Genomic DNA, 25,120 nt, shown 5'->3' with positions numbered 1-25,120 from the left:
CCGCTTGGCTGATGTTTGGTGTTATTAAAACAATGTCATCAGCAAAGCGGAGGTGGTGTAGTTGCCGACCATCTATCTTCACTCCCATTCCTTCCCATTCCAGTCTTCGCATGATGTTCTCAAGGGTGGCACTGAAGAGTTTTGGTGAAATGGTATCACCCTGCCGCACCCCTCTCTTGACATCAACGATCACTTCTTTGTAGAATGGTGAGATCCTGGTAGTGAATCCGCAATACAGCTCACGGAGGATCCTGATGTATTGGGCTTGAATGCCCTGATTGGCTAGGGCTTCAATGACCGCTTCCGTCTCAACAGAATCAAAGGCCTTCTTTAAATCAATGAACGTTAAGCAGAGCGGCATCTTGAACTCCCGAGAAACCTCAATGAGCTTGGTTACCGTGTGGATATGGTCGATGGTGCTGAATCCTTTGCGGAACCCTGCTTGCTCGCATGGTTGTCCTTCATCTAGTGTTCTGCCAATCCTATTCAGGATGACTCGAGTGAACAGCTTGTAGATGACAGACAATAGGCAGATCGGGCGATAGTTGCCAATGTCATGGATGTCTCCCTTCTTGAACAGTAGTACGGTCCTGCTGGTTTTCCATTGGGACGGAACCTTGCATTCAGACAGGTAGCGAGTGAAGAGCCGAGCCAGTGTATTGATGAGTACTGACGGCAGGTTCTTCAGGTGTTCAGGTCTGACCTTGTCTGGGCCGGGTGCTGTTTGCTTCTTTACCAACGAAATGGCGTGTCGGATTTCGGAAGGGAGAAAGTTGGGAACGACATATCCATCCTGTGGAATTTGGTATGTCGGCAAGTGGACATGGCTATCGAAGAGATTTGAGTAGAAGTCATGGATAATCTTCTCCATTGCCGTTCTGGAGGATGTGATGGATCCATCAGGACGTCGGAGGGCAGTCATCTTGGTCTTATAGTTGGCGAAGGACAGGCGGGCACTACAAATACTTTTCCCGGCTTCTGCCGCATCTACCAGTACTTCTGCTCTTCTCTAAAATATGTTCCCTAACGCTCATATTTTTTCCAATTTTTTATAACTTTATATTTTTGTTCTGTATTTATAAGTTGTTATAATCTTAGACATTCAGAAAAGTAACTTGTTTTAATCACTCTAATAAGGTAAGGTAAAAGGTAAAGGCCCTCCAGTTGATCGTCGATTTGCTCGAGCGGGCCCAGTAACGTCTCCATTGGAGACCTTGTTGTTACTGTGTCTGGCATATCGAATACTCTCGGTAACTTGCCGGGCTCTCCGAGAGGGGCAAAGGAATCGAACTCGGGTCGGCCATGTTGGCCGCTTGTAAGGCGAACGCCCTACCCGCTGTGCTATCGCTCCAACAATCACTCTAATAGGCTAAAAAAAGATTTTTTTGTGTGTATGATCTGATTGCAATTGCTTATTTGTTAAAAGTATTTTTTGATGTTTCCATTTATTTATACCACAAAGTATACGTCAAATTTTCTTCCTTTAAGTACTGGGTCTCTTTCATTAAGTTGTTACTGTTGGCATTTATTGGCTTATGGATTTTTAATTTGTTTGGCTGGGGGGAGGGGGTTGGGGGGAGCTTCTTACCTGGCTGTGTTCAGGAGCTAATCCTAGCTCTGAGCCAGGAGAGATGGCACAGAGAGAAATGCCTGGTGATACTCAGGGACCAGGGATTGAACCTGCAAGGCATGCTTCTTACTCCATATATCATCTCTCTAGCCACTGCTTAAGGGTTTTGATCCTCATGGCACTTTTAAAACACAGACAATAATATATTTTTCATTGCTTTTTACCAGGTTTAAATCAATCCAGAAAGTGGCAGAAAGCATACTTTGCACTTAATAGTATGTAGTGATTATTTATAACTTGGAATACTCTGAACCATTTGGATTCAAATTTCCTCCTAGTGCAAGCAACAGGTCTGTCCAAACAGTTCAGTTGACAATGTACTCACCTCTGAGTTTGTGGTATTACCAGGTTTTGTGACTCCTTCCAAGAAGACCCACAGAAGATAGCAGTTATTACTCCATTCAAAAATAAAGCTGTGTCTCTAGTGATTCAATTAAGATCCCAAAGGGCCAGGCCTTCTACCCAGACCTGATGACTTTGTATTATAACTGTGATTTTAACTGGACAATGACGAGCAATACTTTTACCTTTTTAGACGACTAGATACCTCCTAAACATGATAAATGCGTTAATATTGCATGAGTTGTTCTGAAAACCAGAGCAATATCATGGTATTCTGCTTCTGGTCCGATGACCTTCCTAGAAGGTATCACGCTATTCCTTTTGGTGTCACGCTGTTCTCATCTTAGTTATAGAGGTTAAAACTAACTTCATTTGTCATGCTCTGGTCTTTCTCTGCACATATGTTCACATAACAACCATGTGATTTATAAATTTGCTTCTGGAAATAAGCTTCATTCTTTCTTTGTCTTAGTTTCTCTATCCAAAAAAAAAATATTTGTTTACAAAGACTTTTGATCTTACTAAAGTGCAAAATATCATTACTTTAATATTGGGTTTTCTGATGGTTAAAATATAATAATACTCCTTTAGTTCCTTTAATCTGAGACTGTCAAAGTGTTTCATAAACTTTTATTAATTAATCAAGCTTCCCAGAACCATTGTGAGGTAGAGCAACATCATTATCTCAAATTAATGCATTAGAAACAGGAGGTCACTGGATTAGAGACTAAAGGACCTCAGTCAAGGCACTGGCTGAGCAATAGCAAAGGCACTTCTGTCTGGAATTTGTTTGAAAGATACCCAGCCATTTGAAGGGCCTCCATCTGCATGCCAAATAATTATGCACTATAAAAATTTTATTTTATCCTCAGGGCAGAAGAAAACACTTCACACTCCTCCTTCCCTTCTGTTGAACACACATTGCACTCAGTGATAAAGAGAAAAGAAGAAATTCATTTCTCTGTGTCTCAGAAAGACACAGTTCCCAAAAAGAAGATGGGGAACATATATACATATAGAGAAGATTACTTTTGCTCCTAAATTCTTGAATGATTATATATATGTGTGTGTGTGTATATATATATATATATATTTCATGTAGATCTCATGGTAAAACAACATATCTCACCAATACATTAACTTTTAGAATAAAATACTTTTATGTATTCACTGAATAAATATTTATTAAGCAGTTATTCACTGAATAAATATTTATTAAGCAGTTATAGTGTTATTTTTGATAAAGGGGAAACAACAATGAAAAATACCGTTTGTTTTTTTTTCAAAAGGCTAACAGTTTGAAAAGAGTGGAGTTGGGAAGAGACAACAAGCAAAGTGTTGCAAATATGAAGTAGAAAAAACCAAGAATTTTTTTTAATGCATAAAAATATGAGGATGTGGATCCCTTGCTGTTATCTACAGATGTCAGCATTTTTCAGAGACATAAAGGAGGCATGTCCTTATTCGTCTAAGTAAAGGGTTGGTGTTAGGATATGGAAAGAGAGGATTTTCCATTAAAGGAATAGATCAAGACAAAGGTTCTGGGGAAAGAGAATACTGGACCTATTCCAAGATCAGCCATGAGGCCAGGGTCTATAAAAGGAAGCAAACTAGTTTCAACTTAAAGTGAGATTAGAAAGATAGGGGTACAGATGGAGGAGCACTCATATCATATAGAGTTTATTGACCAAAAGAAGGATTTCCACTTTTATTCTGAGTGGCCAGTGAAGCAATAGGATATTTTTAAAGGAGTTCTGATATGATCTGACTTCCATTTTCAAAAGGTCACTCTAATTGCCATTCAAACAATATGCCCCAAGTTTGGAAGTCAGGAGACTGTGGTAATACCTTAGATTTAAACAAGACAATGAGATCCCAGAGGAAGCATGAAATAGCAGCAGGATAAATGAGTCTTAATTGGAAAGAGGAAGGTCACTTTGGACACAAAAACAAGTGGAGGTTGGGATCAAGTGAATGAAGAGGAGAAACTTTAATCAGTATAGATAGGAACTAGAGGAAGATTAAACCAAGGAGATAAGAGAGTCACCAGTTAACTGGGAAATTAAGCAAGAGAGCTATGTCCCAGAGGCCAAGTTTTGTTTTTTAAAAAAAAACAGAAACAAAACATAAGACACAAAAACTTTTCAAAGAAGGAAGCATAATGAACTGCAATACTATGAATAGAAGAGTCTGAAAATTGAATATTATAGATTAAGTGATGTGGGTCTCACTGAGAATTTTTGTTGTCGTTGTTCCTTTTTTTTGTGGAGCAACACCCAGCTGTGTGATGGGCTTTCTCCTGACTCTGCACTCAGGGATCACACCTGGTCAGATGTAGGGACACAGAAGTGATGCCAAAGATGGAATCAGGTCAGCAGCCTACAAGGTAAGTGCCCTCCAAGTTGATCTCTCTCTCTCTACCCCTCACTGGAGACTTTTAAAAGAATAGATTCAAAGGAATGAGGAGAATGAAAGTCTAACTGTAATACGATACTTTCTCTGCATAGGAATGAATCTCTTTTCTCCCACTGTTAACTGAGTCCTTGGTACCTGGCTCTCTTCCCCACCTGAGGACCTTTTAGAGAGGAATCTATACAGTTTCGTTTTATCTTAAACCCCACAAGACTGCATATTGTTTTTGCTCATTAGATAATAAAATATCACTTCACATATTATTTCTTATTCAATACATACTAATGCAAAACATGAAAAATGCTTCTTAAAGCATTTCTTAAATTTACCAATAATATCTGAAAACGCTGGTAGGTGATAGGTATCCAAGGGAAATTTATTACTAGTAATATTATGTAAAATGTTGGAAAATGTCAAAGATCTTGTTCTTTTTTTTTTTGATTAGTGAAACACCATGAGGTACAGTTGTAGATTTACAAATTTTTGTGCTTGGATTTCGGTCATACCATGATCAAATACCCATCCCTCCACCAGTGCCCATTTTCCACCACCAGGATAATATCCCTCCCCCCCATCCCCCCCATCCCCCCTGCCACTGTGGCAGGGCATTCCCTTTTGTTCTCTCTCTCCTTTTGGGTGTTGTGTTCAGCAAAAGAGGCATTGAGTGGCAAACATGTTCAGTCCAGTCTACTTTCAACCTGCATCTCCCCTCCTGGGAGGATCCTCCAAATACCCTCCATTTGGTGCTCCCTTCTCTAAAAGATCTTGTTCTTATCTTATACTTCTGCAATACTGTCCTGATGTAGTACTTCCTCCCATTGCAAATCTAATTAATTGCAATAAAGTGGCTACAGAACACCCCTGTGTTGAGAAAAAAAATGTCAAGAAATTTCTCCCCTTTCATACAGTGCAACATATACTAAATATTTTAAAACATATTATTAGAGTCTTGTGTCATAGCCCAAGTACAATGTGAAACTGGTTCCCGTACATGGAGGGCAAAGAGAGTCAAGTGCTCTTTGGGTGTTATTTTCTGTATTTATTCTCTAACCACTAAATCATAAGATATATAGACTTTCGATGGGTTTTACCACTTGTTCCATTCAAATGGTCTGAGCAACAGATTGTTATCTCAAGAATATTTCCTTGAACAGCTTCTGGGAGTGGGAAATGTGAGCAGAACCCACATTCCTGGAATGCATGTGTTAGGGTTGGTATTTGATGAGGACTATCAATTACCCGAGTCCAGTTTCCAGGTCAACAAATGGTCATACTTTTTATTGCCTTCCCCAACATACATAAGAAAACAAAACTGCAGACGTTTAAATGCCACATAAACAAATATGGAAGAACTTATCTGAAGAGTCCCTAGAAGCAGAATTATGTTCTGAGACTTGAAGTGACACTACTGAAATGCATTAATCTAAACAGGTTGCTTTAGCTGTCTGCAATGGACACTCTGGTGAAGGATGTGGTGTAGGAATATTGTAGCAAGAAACAATCTCATTAACAGTATTATAAATCATGGTGTTATTAAAAAAAAAAGAACTTTCTGCTCAAGTACTGTTGATGGGAATGTTGTCTGGTTCCACCTCTATGGAGATCTATCAAAAAATGAGAATAGGGGCCGGAGCGATAGGACAGTGGGCAGAGCATTTGCCTAGTGTGCGGCCAACCCAGGTTTGATCCCCAGCATCCCATATGGTCCTCCAAGCACTGTCAGGAGTAATTCCTGAGTGCAAAGCCAGGAGTAACCCCTGAACATCGTGGGGTGTGTCCCCAAAAAAGCAAAAAAAATGAGAATAGAACCACCATGTGACCCAGCACTACTCTTCTAGAGGGTAAATGAGCTAGATAGAGTCTAAATTTTATTGCTGTATTACTCTTCCCTTGAGACAAAAAGACAAGACTTGTTTAACTCCGATATAAGTTGGTTTTTGTTTCTAGACTGATGGAAATAAACTTCTCAGTGAGCCAATGTCCGTCTACCCTAACTGAAATGACAAATATCAGGTGATTACAATCATATATAAGAAAGCAAAATGATAGACAATCGAACTGAAGTATGGAAATACATCTGTGTATTCATACTGCAGAAACAAAATTACAGAGGAAGAAGGGAAGGGCAACTAAGATGAGAAGGGATCCAAAGGACTGTAATGGAGAATATTTTTACCTTTGTACTGGTTTGGTTGTAGTATTATATACTCAGTATCCCCCAGTCCCCCACAACCTCCAGCATATACAGTCAGTGAACTGATAAATTAAAAACTGAGAAAAATCTTGAGTGTATTTATCCTAAAGGATAGATCTATTGCGAAAGTTGCTGTGCTGACAGCATTTTGGCAGACAGACCACTCTGCTTTCTTGCTAAAGAAAAGCCTTCAGCTCACAGGAAGTATACACTGCCAACCAGGAAGTTCTGTCTTCTCCACACTACAGAGAGACACCTTAGCTAATGATTGGCTGGCGCTGTGACAAAACTAAGCACCTGCGCACAACAGAGAAATAATTCTGTGGAATGTGAGCCTTCCTTCTGAGATCAGACCCACAGAAGTCCACAGCTGAAATCAGGGTCCTGCTTAGTTGTTATTCTACTGTCCAGTTTCTATCACAGCCATTCTCTTGGGAACACTCTCCTAATAAATGACTCAAACCGCAGTTTCTATTTTAGAATTTCCCTTCTGAAAACTGAACTAAAGTTAGTTCTTATCCTAGCAAAACGCCATTTCTGTGAATATAAGTCATGTGTCCTTAGGAGGACAAACCACCATGCAGAGAACACTAAAGAGCGCTACAGTCATGAAGTGAAAACTGCAACTACATAGGCAGATATACAGATTTATCATTTTCCTTGAAAAATTCATTTTAAGTTCATTAGAAGAAAAAGTTCTGTATGGTGGAACTTATAATATATGTAAGAGTAAACATATGGCATCCATATCACAAAGGATGAAAGAAAACAAATTTGAATGTGGGATTCTTAAACATTTTGTTTTTCTAGTGTTAACCCAAATATATTTTGATGATTTAAAGTAGATATTATAATCTCTAAAACTGTCACTGTCACTGTCCTCCCGTTGTTCATCGATTTGGTCAAGCGGGCCCAGTAATGGAGCGAATCTCTAAAACAATCACTGAAAAAACACTCACAAAAGGAATAGCTTAAACAAAAACTATCAGAATAGTCAGAATGAAATCTCAGAAAGTAATTAAACAATTGTCAGATTAGTTAAAATCCAAAATTAATTGGATATTGTTTGAAAGATGTACACAAGAACACACGATGTTAAATATGTAAGTGCAGAGGTTTGAGAGACAGTGCAATGGGGAAGGCATTTCACCTACATGAGGCTGACTGGGGTTCAGCCCCTGACACATGTGTTCCCTGAGTCTGACAGAAGTCCCTGTGATGAGAGCCAGGAGTAAGCTCTTGGCACAGTTGGGTGTGACCCCAAAACAAACAAAAACCTAAATAAAGATGTAAGTGTCAAAAAGTTGAAAACAAATTATGAGCATTAAAGTATCATCCAGATCCTAAGCTTACATTCCTAAGGCTGAAAATATGAGTGACTGTCACTGTCACTGTCCTCCTGTTGTTCATCAATTTGCTCGAGCGAGCCCAGCAACATTATGAGACTTGTTACTGTGTTGGCATATCAAATACGTCACAGGTAGCTTGCCAGGCTTTGATGTGCGGGTGAGATACTCTCAGTAGCTTTTGGGCTCTCTGAGAATCGAACTCAGGTCCGCCGTGTCAGCCACGTGCAAGGCATACGCCTACCCGCTGTACTATCTCTCCAGCCCATGAGTGATTAGATTGCTTAGAATTATCAGTGATAGAAGTGATATCAGATTGCTTAGAATTATCAGTGATAGAAGAGAGTGGATAAGGATGATAGATTCATCAATATGGAATCTGAAGAGTTTAAATAATAGCAAAATAGGTGTGTTGAACATATCTTACTCTCTTGTCTCTATGTCTATTTGCTTGTTTGTCCATTCTAGAGAAGCCATGTTCTCTCTAGAACACATATATTCTGTTATTCTCTCCCATCACATCTTTCTAAGTTTCCTTCAATAAAAATTATATGTTTCAATGAAAACTATATAATAAAAATAATAATAATGGGGGCTGGAGCGATAGCACAGCGGTAGGGCGTTCGCCTTACAAGCGGCCAACATGGCCGATCCGAGTTCGATTCTTCCGCCCCTCTCGGAGAGCCCGGCAAGCTACCGAGAGTATTCGATATGCCAAACACAGTAACAACAAAGTCTCCAATGGAGATGTTACTGGGCCCGCTCGAGCAAATCGACGATCAACGGGAGGGCCTTTACCTTAATAATAATAAAAACAATGTCCCCTGAAAATGTTTCCAAAATTAACACAAATAAAAATAAAAAAAATAAACTGAATGACTCTATTTAATAAACAGAATATAAATCAATTGATGCAATAAAACAGCATCTCAAAAAGTAAACACTAGACTCAACTGGTTTTACCTTTGATGGCTATCAAACTTTTATGGGGCAGATATTTATCTTTGCAACTTTTTTTGAAATAAGAGATAGTCTATCTCAGTTTATTTTTTGAGATCAAAAACCCTGCCAAAACTTTAATAGGAAAAGCATAGAGCAATGACTCACAAGAGCAGCCATAAATCTTCTTAGATATTTAATTAGTAAATTAAATCAACAAGTCAATTGGAAATTATGTCAGTAACTAAGTAAAATTCATTCTAGGAATTATGAATGAAAAACAGTGTATGACCATTTAAATAAATATAAAAGTCATTTAATATAGTATCAGCCACTTATGCTAAGGAGACTTGCAAAACTGCAAGAAAAGATAATTTACTCAATTTGATAAAGAACATCTAATATAAAATTACTTGTAATAATTGATAGTAATGTTTTTCTTTAGTCTGGAAAAGGCAGACATGTTTGAACTTTCCACATCTATATAATATTATACTGAGGGCCATATCCAATGATAAACTGAGAAAAAAAAGTAAAATTACTTTAATATAATTATCTTTATTTCTACATAATTTATTTTTATATAATTATATTTATTTTAAGACATTATTGTTCATGTAAATCATCCAAAGAAACTCAACAGAATCCACATTTGTCAAACCATTTTGAACTGTATGCTTAAAATCTGCTTTTGTAAATAACATGCATAGTATATTTCAGTAGTTTCAAAAACACTCACACATTTAGAATGACACTCTTTTCACCTGTCTTCTGTACCAATAGCACTAACTACAAGAATATAGTTAATGTTTATTATCGAGCACCTGGTTTGTGCCAGGCGCTTTAAGTGCTTCATGTAGGATAACTGGCTAACTTTCCTGAGAACTCTTTGAGGCATCATGTCATGTGTTTTATATCTTCTATATACACTTCATGCAGAAAGAAGTTGTTGAGGCATAGAATATTGCATTAATATTGTCAGTGACTCACAGATAGATAACGGTGAAGCCAGTCTGTTATTCTGTGCATAACTCGTCCAGAGTCTGTTTAATAACCATACTGTTCTGCTTCTAATTTCTATATGGTAGTTACAATTGATAGAAAAATAAAAAGCTTTCTTTTTCTCAGCAATATTAGATTTCTACAGAGTTGTAAATTCCCAAAGACTCTGAGACTAGGAAACCAGTGAAGCATGTATAAATTCAAATGAACTTCTCCCGGGGTCTGTTTGTGTAACCTGGAACTATGCGAGGTAGACGTCCATCATTTCTCCAGGTGTTGTAGACAGATTGCCAATTCCTCAAAGCTGGCAACAGGACCAACATCTCGTTGATCAGGTTGGAGCAGCATCACTGTGTGGTCCACCAGAATATTTGAAATGTTTGCAATTCTCTCTGTTCCTGGGTTTCATTAAAGGACTCCAGGTGTGCCTTGTCTCCAGGTGCTGCCAAGAAAGGGCCTACTATCATCTTCCCTCCGACATCCTAGAAGTTGCACTGCAACAGAAACGTCTGTAGGTTTGCATTGGGTTTCTTAGTGGAGAACATCATTTGTGCTGGAAGAGTAGGCACCCTGCCATCTCTGCACGTCAATAGCATACACTTGACAGCAGGCAAGTTGGAGCATACAACCAGGATCTCACTTATTAAACTAAGCTACATTATAATCCACAGGTTTAGAGACTGCATTATGCCCGTTACCATCCCTTCTTTTACTTAGCTCTTATGCCCTCTCCACAACCCTTACCTTCATTGTTTTTAATGTTGTCACAATGACGAGGTATCATACACATGCCAGGCTGTGCAACCTATATGCTTGTCTGTAGCATCACTGAGGTTTATCCTCCTTCAGTTAAGGTGCTTGCACACATTCTTGCTGGCGTCACTCTTGGTTGAGGTTCATAGGCTTTTTTGTGCTGCTTGCTAGGAGATGCTGCTATCCTCACACTTGTTTACCAGGAGTCAAACCTTCTTACCATGTTGTTCAAACATCTTTTATTTTAGGGGCTTCTCAGGCCATGTTACAACCACCAGTCTGTGGTGCCACCAGAAAATGTTTTCTGGGAATTGCAGACAGCACACTGCCAGACTCATATCAGAGACACCCATATCATGCTTGGTGCATGTAAGATGCCAGGGGTTTGAAGTGACAAACATATGCTTGCAAGACAATGCTAAGGCACTGGACTATCCCCGGAGCCCCCGAGACATTTTTCAGGATTGAATTTCATGATATAGCAACAGTCTTTATGAAAATGCTATAGTATAATAGTATAATAGTATAATAAAATCAATGGATTTATTTTTTCCCATTTTCTGCTTGTGGAATTCATAGGCCCCATTGGAATGCTAGGAAATCATACTTCCTTTTAAATATGTATCTTTTCTTTTTAAAAAGTAATTTTAAGAGACAATGCTTTTGTTAATAATTATTTAGAGTAAATAAGAACTCATCAATCAGACCTAGAAAATATCTTTCCCAGTAGTCTGTTTAATGTCCTCATGTTAAGATTTTTCCAGAATTAGTTCAGGCCAGTGTTTCTATAAATGGCCTCCTGCATCATGGTCAAGTGAGTGCTCTATTAAAAAGTGCATTCCTCCACCAAGTGATCTCTCTCCTATGTGGGACATAAAGCACTATAGTAGGGTAATTACAAATGCCAAAGGCAATATAAATGAGAGCTAGTCTTCACTAAGACTTGCCAAAGGGGCTGTGGGGTGGGTGAATAAACAGGGGAGAGAATACTACAAAAGTGGTAGAGGGAAGTTATCAATTGGGAGGAGGATGGGGTGCTGAAAGACAGTAAAGTGCTGTGCATGAAATCTTATCAGGAACAGTACTGTAAACCACTTTATTTAAAAATAAAGTACCAAAACTTTACAGGGGGTAGGGAATTTGCCTTGCATGCCGATGACCTGGGTTCGATTCCCAGCATCCCATATGATCACCTGAGCACCGCCAGGAGTAATTCCTGAGTGCAGAGCCAGGAGTAACCCCTGTGCATCACTGTGTGTGGCCCCAAAAGCAAAATAAATAAATAAATAAAAATTAAAAAGAAATAAGATCAAATAAAAGGTGCCTGTCATAAGAGAAGGCGGAGGGTGGGAGGGAAATGGGACCTTAGTAGATGGAAGAGGACAGTGGTGGAGGGATTTGTGCTGGGGCATTACATGCCTGAAACTCAAGCGTGAATAACTTTGTAGTTCAGTGACAAAATCCTTCTATTTAATTAGGTTTCTGTGGCAATAGGAATGTAGTTCTTGTTGACCATACATTTTACTTGTTTTGAGACCTTGGGTTTGATCCCCAGAAATAATTAAAAATAAACTTTTTAAAAACTTCCTTGTTCCTACCACTGAGTCTACTAAATCAGGGTATTAGCTGATGATCCCAGGAATTCGTATTTTCACTAACACTCCAGGTGGTTCGTATTTATCTGTAATTTTGGCAAACTCTTCTTTAATCTTGACAGAAAGTGAAAAGCAGCTCTCACACATTTTATTTGTAAGAAGAAATTTCTAAAATGAATGGCGAATTAAACAACAGCCAGAAAAAGAAACTTCACATCAGCACGGCAGTGCCTCATCGCAAAGGACTGCTTGCAGCTTTAAAAAATGGAATCTTTAAAACCTATAGCACACTATGCCATTATCTTCAACTTTACAAAGAGGTTTTTAGATCTGCTACATGAAAGATGTTGTAATAAACCACACAAATGTTACATTGAACTAAAGAGAACACAAGGGGAGAATTTAATACCTACAGATATAAAACCTCAGTTTGTTTTTAAAGGTTCTTTTCATCTTGAGAAGAAAGAGAGATTTAATCAGTTCTTTTAGAGAAGTTATCCCATGTCAGACTAAGGCCTTCCTGACTTTAGTTCAAAGAGGGCAAAGGTAGTTTCTTTTTCTAAATCAAGTTGGAAAAAGGCAGGAGCTAAAATAAATGAGCAGCTACCTTTATGTTCATGGATCAAATGATACGTAATAGAAGAGCCATTTTGTGTTGCAGAAAATGAAGAATCTGGATGTGACAGAAACCTAACTGTATTTGAGCTTTGCTTTCTTTTCTTATTGTCTTGACTTGTTGTTTGACATGAAAATGATGGCGAAGTGAATAAATAAGTGAACAAAAATGAATCAGCCAACAGATACTTTTAAAAGATTTGATTGAGCAAGTTTTATGGATTTCCTGTTCATTGCATACTTTTCCACCGTGACCGGAGATTGCCTGAGAATTACAAATAGGCTTCTTCTACCACCTGAACCCTGGCTGGCCTTAGTAATCTTGACAGAATGAAGAGCAAGGAAAGTTCCTTAGGAACAGATGGCTCTAAGCAAGACTTTGACTTCCCAAAGCAACTCACCCACTAGCTTCTATAAAAAGCTGGGATTTAGCGTGCTACTTTTCCATACAGATAGTATTATTGATAGCAGGCTTTCCACTTGCTTCTTATCTTATTCTTCTTTGTTCCTCTGCTCTCAGCTGGAGAATAGTCCTTAGATCAGCTCCACAGAACCATGCAGCAGCAGAAAGAAGGCTAACTATTTTCCTTCAATTCTAAAAAGTGAAAATACGCGTTGAAACCCTATTAACAAAATACCTTGTCTTGGATGAACTAGAACTACTAAAAGAAAATAGGAAGTTCTTGATGTATGGAATAATTGGATTATATACGGAAGTACTGAGCACTCTTGATCATATTCTTACATAGTCCAACTAAAATGAGCACCATAAATGGCCACTTAATTAGATATTTGAGAATCCAACATGGATGGTTAACAGAAGTGTTGAAATACATGGATATTTTAGAAGGATACTGATGGCAACTAGAAAGTTCTGGATTCCTCATTAAATTTCCAATGGTTTTGAAATAAGATTTTGCCATATTATATCCCATTTCAATTCTGTTATTTATAAATATTTTATTATAGTTTGCATATAACATTTACCTACCCATATTTCTTAACACTTAAAATCATTAGCCATAAAACTAAAGTTGACATGTAGGGCTTATAAACATTGGCATTTTTCTAATCAAATTGTACTGCTTATGAGGGAAAATGACACAAAATCTTTTGGTGTTAAGATGTTAAAGAAATCCTGGAACCACTTAAAATCTGAGTAATGCACAAAGAAAGTCATTTTATTAACACTCTAATTACTCTAAAAATTGAAAATTTACATAAAAAATGAATGTTCATAGGTCTGAAACTAAAGATCTCATAATAGACTTCTATCTTTCCTGTTATTGCACCTAACAATTGATGAGGGTGGAGAATTTAATACAACTAGAAAAATAATGTAAAAATTATTTATGTAAAATTATTTATGTAAAATATGTAAAAATATGTAAAAAATCATGTAAAAATTAATTATTATCGCTGGAGCGATAGCACAGCGGTAGGGCGTTTGCCTTGCACTCAGCCAACATGGCCGACCCGAGTTCGATTCCTCCTTACCTCTCGGAGAGCCCGGCAAACTACCGAGAGTATCTCGCACACACGGCAGAGCCTGACAAGCCACCCGTGATGTATTCGATATGCCAAACACAGTAACAACAAAATCTCCAATGGAGATGTTACTGGGCCCACTCGAGCAAATGTAAAAATTATTCAGCTTAAGATCACTCTTTGGTCTGTTTTAGTGTAAGTCAAGTAGAAGTCAAATGCAGAGTCTCACAATTCCAGAGGTAGGATGGCATTTACAAAAGCTCTATTATTCAGACATATGGTATTCTCTATCTTTTGTTATCACATCCCTGTTATCACACAGAGACTACAAGTGTAGTGAGTCGAAGCAGTAGCCTAAAAACCGTTAAAATCACTAGTATTGCTTTAATATAAAAAATTGGGAAACATAGATTAACCAGATACAAAACAAATTTAAGAGTAAGTTCTAAATCTATTAAGTGAATACTGTTCAATTTATTCAACAAATAATCAACAATAGTCAAATAATAACAAACAAATAATTGAACATCTAATACAACTAGTGCTGTACTAAATGTTGTTGGGATTGATTAATCAGGAAAAATTGAATGATACCTGCTTTCAAATAGTTTAGATCCATAAGTATATTGTGATAAGGCTTTACTTGTATGAATCTATGAATAATCACTTCCTTTTTTATAAGAACTTGAATACATTATTTGCACACATTCTCTACATGAGTACAGCCCCATGTATGTAATCAAAGAGTTACTATGATTCCTTGTGGCTTGCCTGTTCTGAATTTATTTATAGATAATCAAAACATGCTTAAAAAATACACTGTGCACTGGTAAGAAAGCAAAGAGATATAGCCCAAATGAATATAGAACTGCTCGCCTGCTATCAAAACATTTCATTTCAGAGGCCAAATGGTAATCAAAACCTCTATAAAGCATATCACAAGATCTAAATTTGAAAATTAGTAAAATTAAATAAACCATAGTAGATACATTTATATTTACTCAACTTTCTGTTCTGATAAGATTTTCCGTGGAAGTCTCAAGGACCTTTCTATCTGAAAATGTAATAGAATCTTTCTGCCTATGATCAATATTTTTATTTTTATATAAAAACACAAGCTATTTTTTATAAGCCAAATAGCGAAGCCTATGTTTTTATTTTTATTTTTTCATTTTTATTGTTTTTGCCTTTTGGGTCACACCCGGCATTGCTCAGGGCTTACTCCTGGCTCTGCTCTCAGGAATTACTACTGGCAGTGCTCTGGGGACCAAATGGGATGCTGGGAATCAAACCGGGTTGGCCGCATGCAAGGCAAACATCCTACCTGCTGTACTATCGCTCCAGCCTCCCGCTTGTGTTTTTATTAAACAAATGGACAGTATTGTATTTATCTTTATGTGTCCTTAGAAGATATATAATTACAAAAGAATTGCTACAGCCAAACCAGTGGGGTTTTTTTTAACACCTGACATACATATTTTATTTTTCAATCAGCTTTTCCTAAAGGATCATGGCTTAGAGTAGCACTGATATTATTTTACACTTGCTGTGTTTCTTTACTGCTAGTGTCACGATCTCTCCACTGTCATCTCAGGATTCCTTACTCCACACTATCCCCCACCAGCACCCATTTAGCATCTTCAGTTCACAGTGGTGTTGACCATCAGGGTTTGTTCTTGGGGTAGATGCCCAGAAATAGAATCACACAGTCTTATGGAAACTAGTCTTAACTTTTTAAGAGGTTTATTAGCCATTTTCCAAAGAGGTTGAACCAGACAAGAATCACACCATCAATTAATCACTGTCACTATCACTGTCCTACGGTTGTTCATCGATTTGCTCAAGCGGGCCCAGTAACGTCTCCATTGACACTTGTTACTGTGTTTGGCATATCGAATATGTCACAGGGAGCTTGCTAGGCTTTGCCCTGCGGGCAAGATACTCTTGGTAGCTTCCCGGACTCTCTGAGGGGGTTGGAATCGAACTCGGGTTGGCCACATTGTCTGCATGCAAGACAAATGCCCTGCCTGCTGTGCTATTGCTCCAGCCCACCATCAATTAATAAGAGTTCTTTTTTGACCAAATTTCCTCCTGCACTTATTATTTCTGGACTTTTTTGAGATAGACCATCTAGCTGGTGTGAGCAGATATTCTTTTGTCATTTTGATTTGCACTTACATGATAATCAGTGCTCATCAACCCCTTTTCATAAGCCTATTGGCTATCTTTTTGCCTTCTTCAAGGAAGGGTTTGTGCCATTTCTTCCACAATGGTATGCTTTTTTATTGTTGAGCTTTGAGAGCATCTTAAATATTTGCTCTTCGTGTGGTGTATGACATATGAATATGTTCTCCCAATCAGGAGGGTGTCTTCTTATTATAGACTTCATTTCCTTTCCAGTGAATTTTTTTTTAATGTAGTCCCGTTTAAGTATTTTTGCTTGTACTTTTTTGGGCAATAGGGTCATTTCATTAAAAGTCCTCTGAGATCATTAAGGTTGAGAGTCTTATGTTTTCCTCAATGTATTTAATGAATTTTACACTAAGATTTTTTATTTAAATAACCTTTTGATAATATTTGGGATATGGGCCTAGTTTTATTTTTTGCACATCAAACCAATGATCTGATTATAACTGTATTAATTATAACTGTAATAATAAGGAATATTTTTAAAAGATAGTCTACCATCTACTATCGCTGGAGTAATAGCACAGTGGTAGGGCATTTACCTTGAACGCAGCCAGCCTGGCCTAGCCAGGTTCGATTCCTCCACCCCTCTACTGAGAGTATATTGCTCCCACGGCAAAGCCTGGCAAGCTACCCATGTCATATTAGATATGCCAAACACAGTAACAACAAGTCTCACAATGGAGACATTACTGGGCCCACTCGAGCAAATCGATGAACAATGGGAGGACAGTGTTTGTTTTTGTTTGACAGTCTACCATACTATACAATTAAAAAGCTAGGAATTTTTCTGCCATACATATAGTTTCATTCAATGACCTATAAACTGTTTTATCACTAGGGTATTTAAATTATCCTTGAATAATTAATATTCTTAATCTTGCTTTGAATTTGTATTCTTAAATAATTTATGTGTTATTTTTGGTGAAATAGACTAATAATTTTCATCATTTCAATTAAACAATGTCAACTTTAATTTGTACTTAAAATACAGGACATACTTGCTACCTCTGTTTAAGGTCTAGAACAAGATAGTCTACTAACCTTAGTTCTAAATATATATATATATATATGATTATAGTCTTCCAATTAATAATTTGCTTTTCTTGTGAGTTAATATTAAAGTTACCTAGCATTCTGTATGTCCTTTGCATTCTTTCAGGTCATTCATACAATAAAAAATGTTCTTGCTATGCACTGTGAACAAGACATTATTCCTGCCCTAATGAGTTTCCATCTGATTTCCCCTGGAGTAATCATTTTCACTCTTACAAACTTTTTATGACTTCTATTTAAAAGTGAAGTCACTAATCACACTCTTCACCTGTATACTACATATCCAACTTTATTTTAAGTATACTAACCTGAATATCCCATGAGAATTTTGTCCTGGATATGGTCAAAATTCCTATAAAACATTGTTTTTCACAATCTTGTAGGTGATACCTACCACGTCAGTGAATAGAAGTACAAAACCTTTCTACACACAATACAGAATGCAAGTTTAAAGGCATCTTGAGTTTTCTCTCATTTGCCTTATTAAGTTGATCACTATTTTTTATTCTATATTCCCAATATCACATATATTTATTCTTATATACAGTTTTTCCTTTTCAGCTAATACTAATTTAATTTTTCTCCTAATCTCCTCTCTCTCTCTCTCTCTCTCTCTCTCTCTGAGATTGGATTGAGAGTATAATTTCTGGATTCCTAGCAAATGTCTGTTATCATGGTATTAGTCATATTATAATTTAATCACCTTCTACCTGCTTTTCTAAGTTCTTTAAGGATGGAAGTCTTGTTTAATTTGTTTGTAGACACAAATTTTGTTAAGCTAGCATTTTAATTTGTTACAAGTGGGCATTATATAAACATTACCTCATCTTAAGAAGACAAACTCAGTTAGACTGACAGATAAGTATGTAGTCAATTATAATACAAGGGAAGATGTGAGTCATTACTTATTTTTTTAATTTATTACATTATTTTCCTAATATTTATCTCTTTCCTCAGAAAATAAAACATATTTATTTTGTGTTTTGAAATGGTTTCTTGCATGCTTACAATGAACTTAAATAAAAAGTTGACTTTATTTTCTCTCTCATTTCTGGTATAGCTGAGAAAACAAATATATATAAACTGACCACAAGTAAAACAAAGTTTGATCAGTAATTGTCTAAAACAGATAAAGCATAATAAAAAAGAGATAAAAAGGAAGAAATAAAGTAGGGAAGGAAGGGAGGGAGGGAGAGGGAGGGAGAAAGAAGAGGAAGAGAGAGGAAGGAATCATGTGAATTCATAGAATAGTAAATTTAAGGTACAGAAAAAAACAGTCAAACATTTACAGATATCAGTGCTTATGTACTTCAAATAGTTGTTAATATTTTTATTATATTATCAAAATAAATTGTTGATATTTTCTCATATTTTAAGTTTACACAAAGATTGTTATATTTACTAATTACAATCGACTCTTCAAAAGATAAAAAAATTCAAAGTTTTGGTGTTGTTTGTTTTATAGTGGTTCTTAGGAACTACTCCTGGCTTAGTGCTCAGAAGTAAATTATGACAGTACTCAGAGGACCAGGTATCTACATTAATCTCAACCTCTCAAATGCAAATAAATGATCAGTCCAGTAAGCTATCTCCCAACCTGAGGATTTTTTTTTTTAGGCCATACCCAGTGGTGCCCAGTGGTTACTCCTTGCTCTGTTCTCAGAGATCACTTCTGTTGGGGCTCAAAAACCATTATGAGGTTCTGGGGATCAAATCTGGGTCAGCTGTGAGCCAAGGTAAATACCTACTTCTGTACTAGCTCTTTTATCCCCAAACATATATTTTTTTAATATATTCTTAATGCTACTTATATCTGGTGTCATTCCAATGATTACACAATCTTGTGTGGTTAATTTTAAACCAATGATGGCTAAGGAGAACAGGTTCCTTACCATTCAATAAATATGAATTTAACCTCGAAATTATTACCATAAGCAATTGGCTCATTTTCAATGGAAAACAAAAACTGTCTTCTAAGAAAAAAAAAGAGAGAGAAAAAGCTTTTCGATTTATCATTTTATCACTTCAGCCTGCTGGACCCTTCTCTTTTTTCTTAGGAGAAGTAAACCAGCTGTGGAAAACCCAGGTAGTTACCATGTTTCCAGATTAATCCGACCTTCTAAAGAATTTTTGATAATATTCAGTATTCAAAATCCAATTACTTTACAAAGAAAAATCCTTTTATTCCTACTTATCATGAAACTTTTAGCAACACTAATGTTATAAAAAATTATATTCAAAATGGCATTTATATTTTATAAGTATAGATATATAATTTGAAGGGAGATCATTTTTTTAAGGAATGTGTCATTTGCATATGAAGATACAGACAATGAATAATATTTCTAAATATTTCTAAAAATTTTTAGATATCTCTAAATTTATCATATGAAAATATTTCTGAAAAAAATAGTATTTCTAAAACAATATGTCATAAAGTAACTGGAGGAGAGAGACTCATTATAAATCTCTTGGAAGAGAGCATAAAATGACACGTCATAGCCACGCCAGCAGACCACGTGCCAGGCTGTTTCATATGGGACACTGTGGGGGGGCGGATGAGTTCCCCTCTTCATCCCAAGAACCAGCTCTGGAAGCTGAAAGCCTCCAGAACTCAACCCTGCCATGCTCACTGCTGCTCTCCATACACTCAGTAAACCTATACCTGGATCGTGTGGCTGCATTCATGGACACATAACATCTCATACCTCACATCACTAATATTTCAAAAGTAGTGCACCACATTTTATGGGATTTAAAGTAGAAGGCAACCAATCTTAGAGGGAAATATAATACACACACACACACACACACACACACACACACACACAAGGCTCAACCTTTAACATCATGTTAGTAATCTCTTACAGGAGGTCTTAATGGCCCCTGGGTGTAGTACAACAATTTTCACACAATTTCCTCTAAGGAAACTTTATGAGTCATTTTCAGAGGTTTTTCATAACAAACAATACAAAATAAATTAGTTCGATCTGCTTTGGGACAGGGGTTGGGGTTCGGGATGGCAACATTCAAAAAAATGGTGGTGGGAAGGTGTACTGATGGTGGGATTGGTGCTTGAATATTAAATGCAATCAAATATTGTAAGCTACTTTATAAAAAAAATAAGATTTAAAAAAAATGCCTGGAGGAAGGACATAATTGTTTTTCTTTTTTTTTTTTTCACAAATATTACTCTTGGAGCGATCTCTTCTTAAACCTTACCCAAGGAAGTAGAGCATGGAAAATAATTTAACTATAGCTTCTACTAATTGGAATGTGTCACTTACATTTCTATGCTTATTTATTCATTGTTTAGTATACAGAAGCATCATGGTAATCTTATTGAAGGGTTCCTTAAATATGGAAACTGAAATTTCTGAGTAACTTCTTTTCACATCCAAAGTCTTAAAGAATTACTGTCATTCTTGAGCTCTGTTCATTCATATGCAAACTATAAGATTTCCTATGATAATTAACACTTTCCTTTATTTATAGAAAACCTGTAACTTTGTGAATAACAAATTGCATCTACTTTGTCAGTTTTCTATAAATATAATAATAATTACTGTTAAAGCCGGTGGTGACATTTTAAAAAGTGCTTATGATAATAAATAGGGATGCCATTTACATGCTAAAAACGCAAAGGAGGAAGCTGGGAAATATAAAGACTATAATCACTATCTCTTGTAGAATCCAGCCCATAATTTCTAATGTCAGAATTCTATATCCATATTGTTCATAATAGCGCTCATTTTGTTAAATTCTGTGCATTTTAGAAAGAGAGATAAAACAATATGACTGAATGAATAAGCACCAGTCTAAAATCACCACATTCACATCATTTCCTGTCTTTAAGGGAGCAGTACACAGTGTAAACAATGAGCTTATGCCCTTGAAATGTAAATGTTCCTCTCTTTTCAAATATTTCGAAGTTTTGATGGTCCCTATCTATCTATCTATCTATCTATTAGCTATCTATCTATCTATCTATCTATCTATCTATCTATCTATCTATACTATATATGTTGCTTGTCACCCTTGAATTTAGAAACCTGAGTTTCATCATTGGTTCCTGTATTAGTTTAATGATAGTAGACTTATCATACTATATAGCTTCCTTAGCCATGACATTTTACAGTTTTTAGTTGAGCAACATGGCAAACCTATTCAACATTCTTTTTAACAATTGAAATTCGATAAACTGAGAGAGGGAGATAGGTCAAGGTGCTATAGCACATGCTCTGCTTAGAGGACTGACTCTTAGGTTCAATCCCCGGAACCACGCCACATGATCTGCCGAGCACAGCCAGAATGACTCCAAGCCACAGTGCTAGGGTTAACAGCTAAGTAGTGCCACTTGTGTCCCCAAAACAAAGTCCAAACCAAACAAAAACTCACCAAGTAAAATTTATATTATGGGGGGCTGGAGCGATAGCACAGCAGGTAGGGAGTTTGCCTTGCACACAACCAACGCAGGTTCATTTCCCAGCATCCCATATGGTTCCCTGAGCACCACCAGGAATAACTCCTGAGTGCAGAGCCAGGAGCAACCCCTGTGCATCGTCAGGTATGACCCAAAAAGCAATATATATATATATATATATATATATTGAATATTATTCCTAGTAAAATATGTCAGATGGAGTAAGACTAACATTGCCTGATCCCATTCATGTGTGGCACATTCATACTATGCATTAGGAATTCTAACTACTGGAAATTCCACAATCAATGAAATATATACAGTAAAAGTAAATAGAATAGGTTTTCAAGGAGCTTGGACATTTATTTGTACTTCAAATTTCAAAGTAAGTTACACATGATTTGTAATTTTTACAGGAATTGTGCAATATTTGACTTGTACAACTCAAAAAATGAAACTTGAATACTCTGGAGGTTAAATGTTACTAAGAAAGAAATCAGTTTCTTTTTATGAAGTTGGTATTCCTGATCCAGAAGTAAAAGATTTTGTGTAACCACATATGTAGGTTACTCATATATTAGTATACATAGAAGAATTATTTGGGCTGGAGCAAGAGCACGAACTGAAATGATAGCACAGTGGGTAGGGCATACCCGGGTTCGATTCCTCGGTCCCTCTCAGGGAACCCAGCAAGCTATCAAGAGTATCTCGCATGCACAGCAAAGCCCGGCAAGCTACCTGTGACGTATTCAAAATGCCAAAAACAGTAACAAAAAGTCTCACGATGGAGACATTACTGGTGCCCACTAGAGCAAATCAATGAACAACAGGAGTACAGTGCTACAGTGCTACAGTGCTACAGTGCAGAAGAATTATTCACTTTCTTTTCATCAATATTTCTTTATTCTTTCACTTTACCATAGAAGCAAGCTCATATTTTCCAATATTGCAAAAACAAACACTCCAAGACCACCTTCTCAATCCATGACCTCCATCTCAATCTATACTTTCTCTCTCTTAGGTCTATTTGGATAAAAACCTCTAATTTTTTTCATTCCTTGATTCTCATTGCTCTGCAAATGGCTGCAACCCTCCCCAGTTCACAGCTTTTGAAATATCAACAAGCGTAATTTTAGTTTTGTCTCCCTTCGTGGTAACTTTCCCTTTATCCTGAAATGTAACTTTGGTTAGTTCCACTTTTCTGATGTCAATTATGTTTCAAACTCATTCTCTATTCAGAAATTTGAATGTTCTGTTCACATTACATATCAAGACTCTAAATTGAATTTGAGTATTAAGCATTTTATCTCCCACCCAAACTTCATTTTAGGGTCTCCTTTTTTCTACTTTGCAACTGAAAGAATGGAACAAGGTGTTTATAGAAAAGATGAGCATTGACAAGTACTTTCCCTTAAACTTGAACCATGATTAGATATTTTGTGCCCTCTGCAACCAGCTCATCCTGAAAGCTGATTTTATGTGACTTTTTACAGATACACTTCACTGGAGACCTCGCTTCTTATTCCAATCTGATGAGTCTTGATTTAGGTCATCTGAGAGATTATTTGACAAATATCATTATGCTGAGGCTAATGAAGACAAGCAGTTATCTCTGTTGTCTATATTGCATTCCTAGTGCACTGCAAAGATCTTTATATTTAAATACCCCTTTTTAAATGCAGGCTGAGTTAATAAGTGAAAGATGACCTCCAGGTTGCCAAGTTCAATGATTACTTTCTGCCTTTGAAACTAATCTGAAAGTATATTTTTGCTGCTGGCCATTTCATTTCTTAAGAAATCCTCTCTTCCATTCTTCTAGGACACCAGTCTTTCCGATTTTCTTCCCCTTTGGTCACTCAGTCTTGATGAAGAATTTTTGTCTTCATTTGACTAACACATCAGTCCCAGTGATCCCTAGAGCTGAATGTGTGACTTTTCCCCTTCCTGTTTCTATATAGTTTCTTTTCACCATTTTCTTGACTTAAATAATAAGTCCTTAATTTTATCCTAGAGTGTTCTAAGCTCCAGACCTATCCATTAAATTGTCTATAGGATAGTTGTAATCTGACAAATTCTCCAAACTCTTGTACTCAGATTTAAATTTAATCTATTTTTTTTAAGTTCCATGCTTGTCATTGTTTTCTATAACAAGACAAAGAACATTATTATACATCTTTCTGGTTAGAAATAAGGTAAAGGTAAAGGTAAAGGCCCTCCTGTTGATCGTCGATTTGCTTGAGCGGGCCCAGTAACGTCTCCATTGGAGACTTTGTTGTTACTGTGTTTGGAATATCGAATACTCTCAGTAGCTTGCCGGGCTCTCCGAGAGGGGCGGAGGAATCGAACTCGGGTCAGCCATCTTGGCCGCTTGTAAGGCGAAAATTATTCAAATATAGTTTTCAGTTTTAAAATTCAGCATCAAAATGAATGTCTAAAATCTTTACATTTGATCTTCTAAATAAATGTTATTGTTTGTATGTATGTGTGTGTTTGTGTGTGTGGTAGTGTTTGTGTATATGAGATATCAAGCCCAGGGCCCCATGCACTCAAGTCAAGTATTCTCTAAGCTACAGCACAACTGGCTAAATAAAATTTTAACCCCTATCATTTCCACAGCCCTATTTACATGGCCCTAATTTTTAAAGTAAATATAGGGCTAAATAAAATTTTAATCACTATCTTTTTCACAGCCCTATTTACATAACCCTATTTTCACTCTTTTAAATTTGCAACTCAATTATTTCAAGAGCTACTACCAAACTGGTCACCCCACCTCCACTAATACATCACGCTCTCTGATGCTAGAGTAATCATTCTAAACTCAAGTTTAATACTAATTTCTTTCTTGAAATAATTTTCTACTTAGCATTCAAGTTAAAGCATCTACTCTTTAGACTGGATCAGAAGACCCATTGAGATGTCCTGACATAGCTCGTCTCAGTTCTACCCTGTTTTCTAACAAAAGCCATAATCAAATATTGATTTGGGTTTACCCTAAAATAGTCGCTTATTTTGTATATACATTACGAATTTTAATTCATCCTGTACTAGCAAGTTGGCTTTAAGCTAACTCTTCCAATACTTTAAAAATTGCTTAACATTATTTCTCTGAGAAGTGTGTCCTAAGTCTTGTTCAGA

The sequence above is a fragment of the Sorex fumeus genome, unplaced genomic scaffold (genome assembly GCF_029834395.1).
Source record: "Sorex fumeus unplaced genomic scaffold, SorFum_2.1 ptg000003l, whole genome shotgun sequence".
Classification (NCBI taxonomy): domain Eukaryota; kingdom Metazoa; phylum Chordata; class Mammalia; order Eulipotyphla; family Soricidae; genus Sorex; species Sorex fumeus.
The sequence above is the reverse complement of the archived record's forward strand: the minus strand, read 5'-3'. Positions refer to the sequence as shown.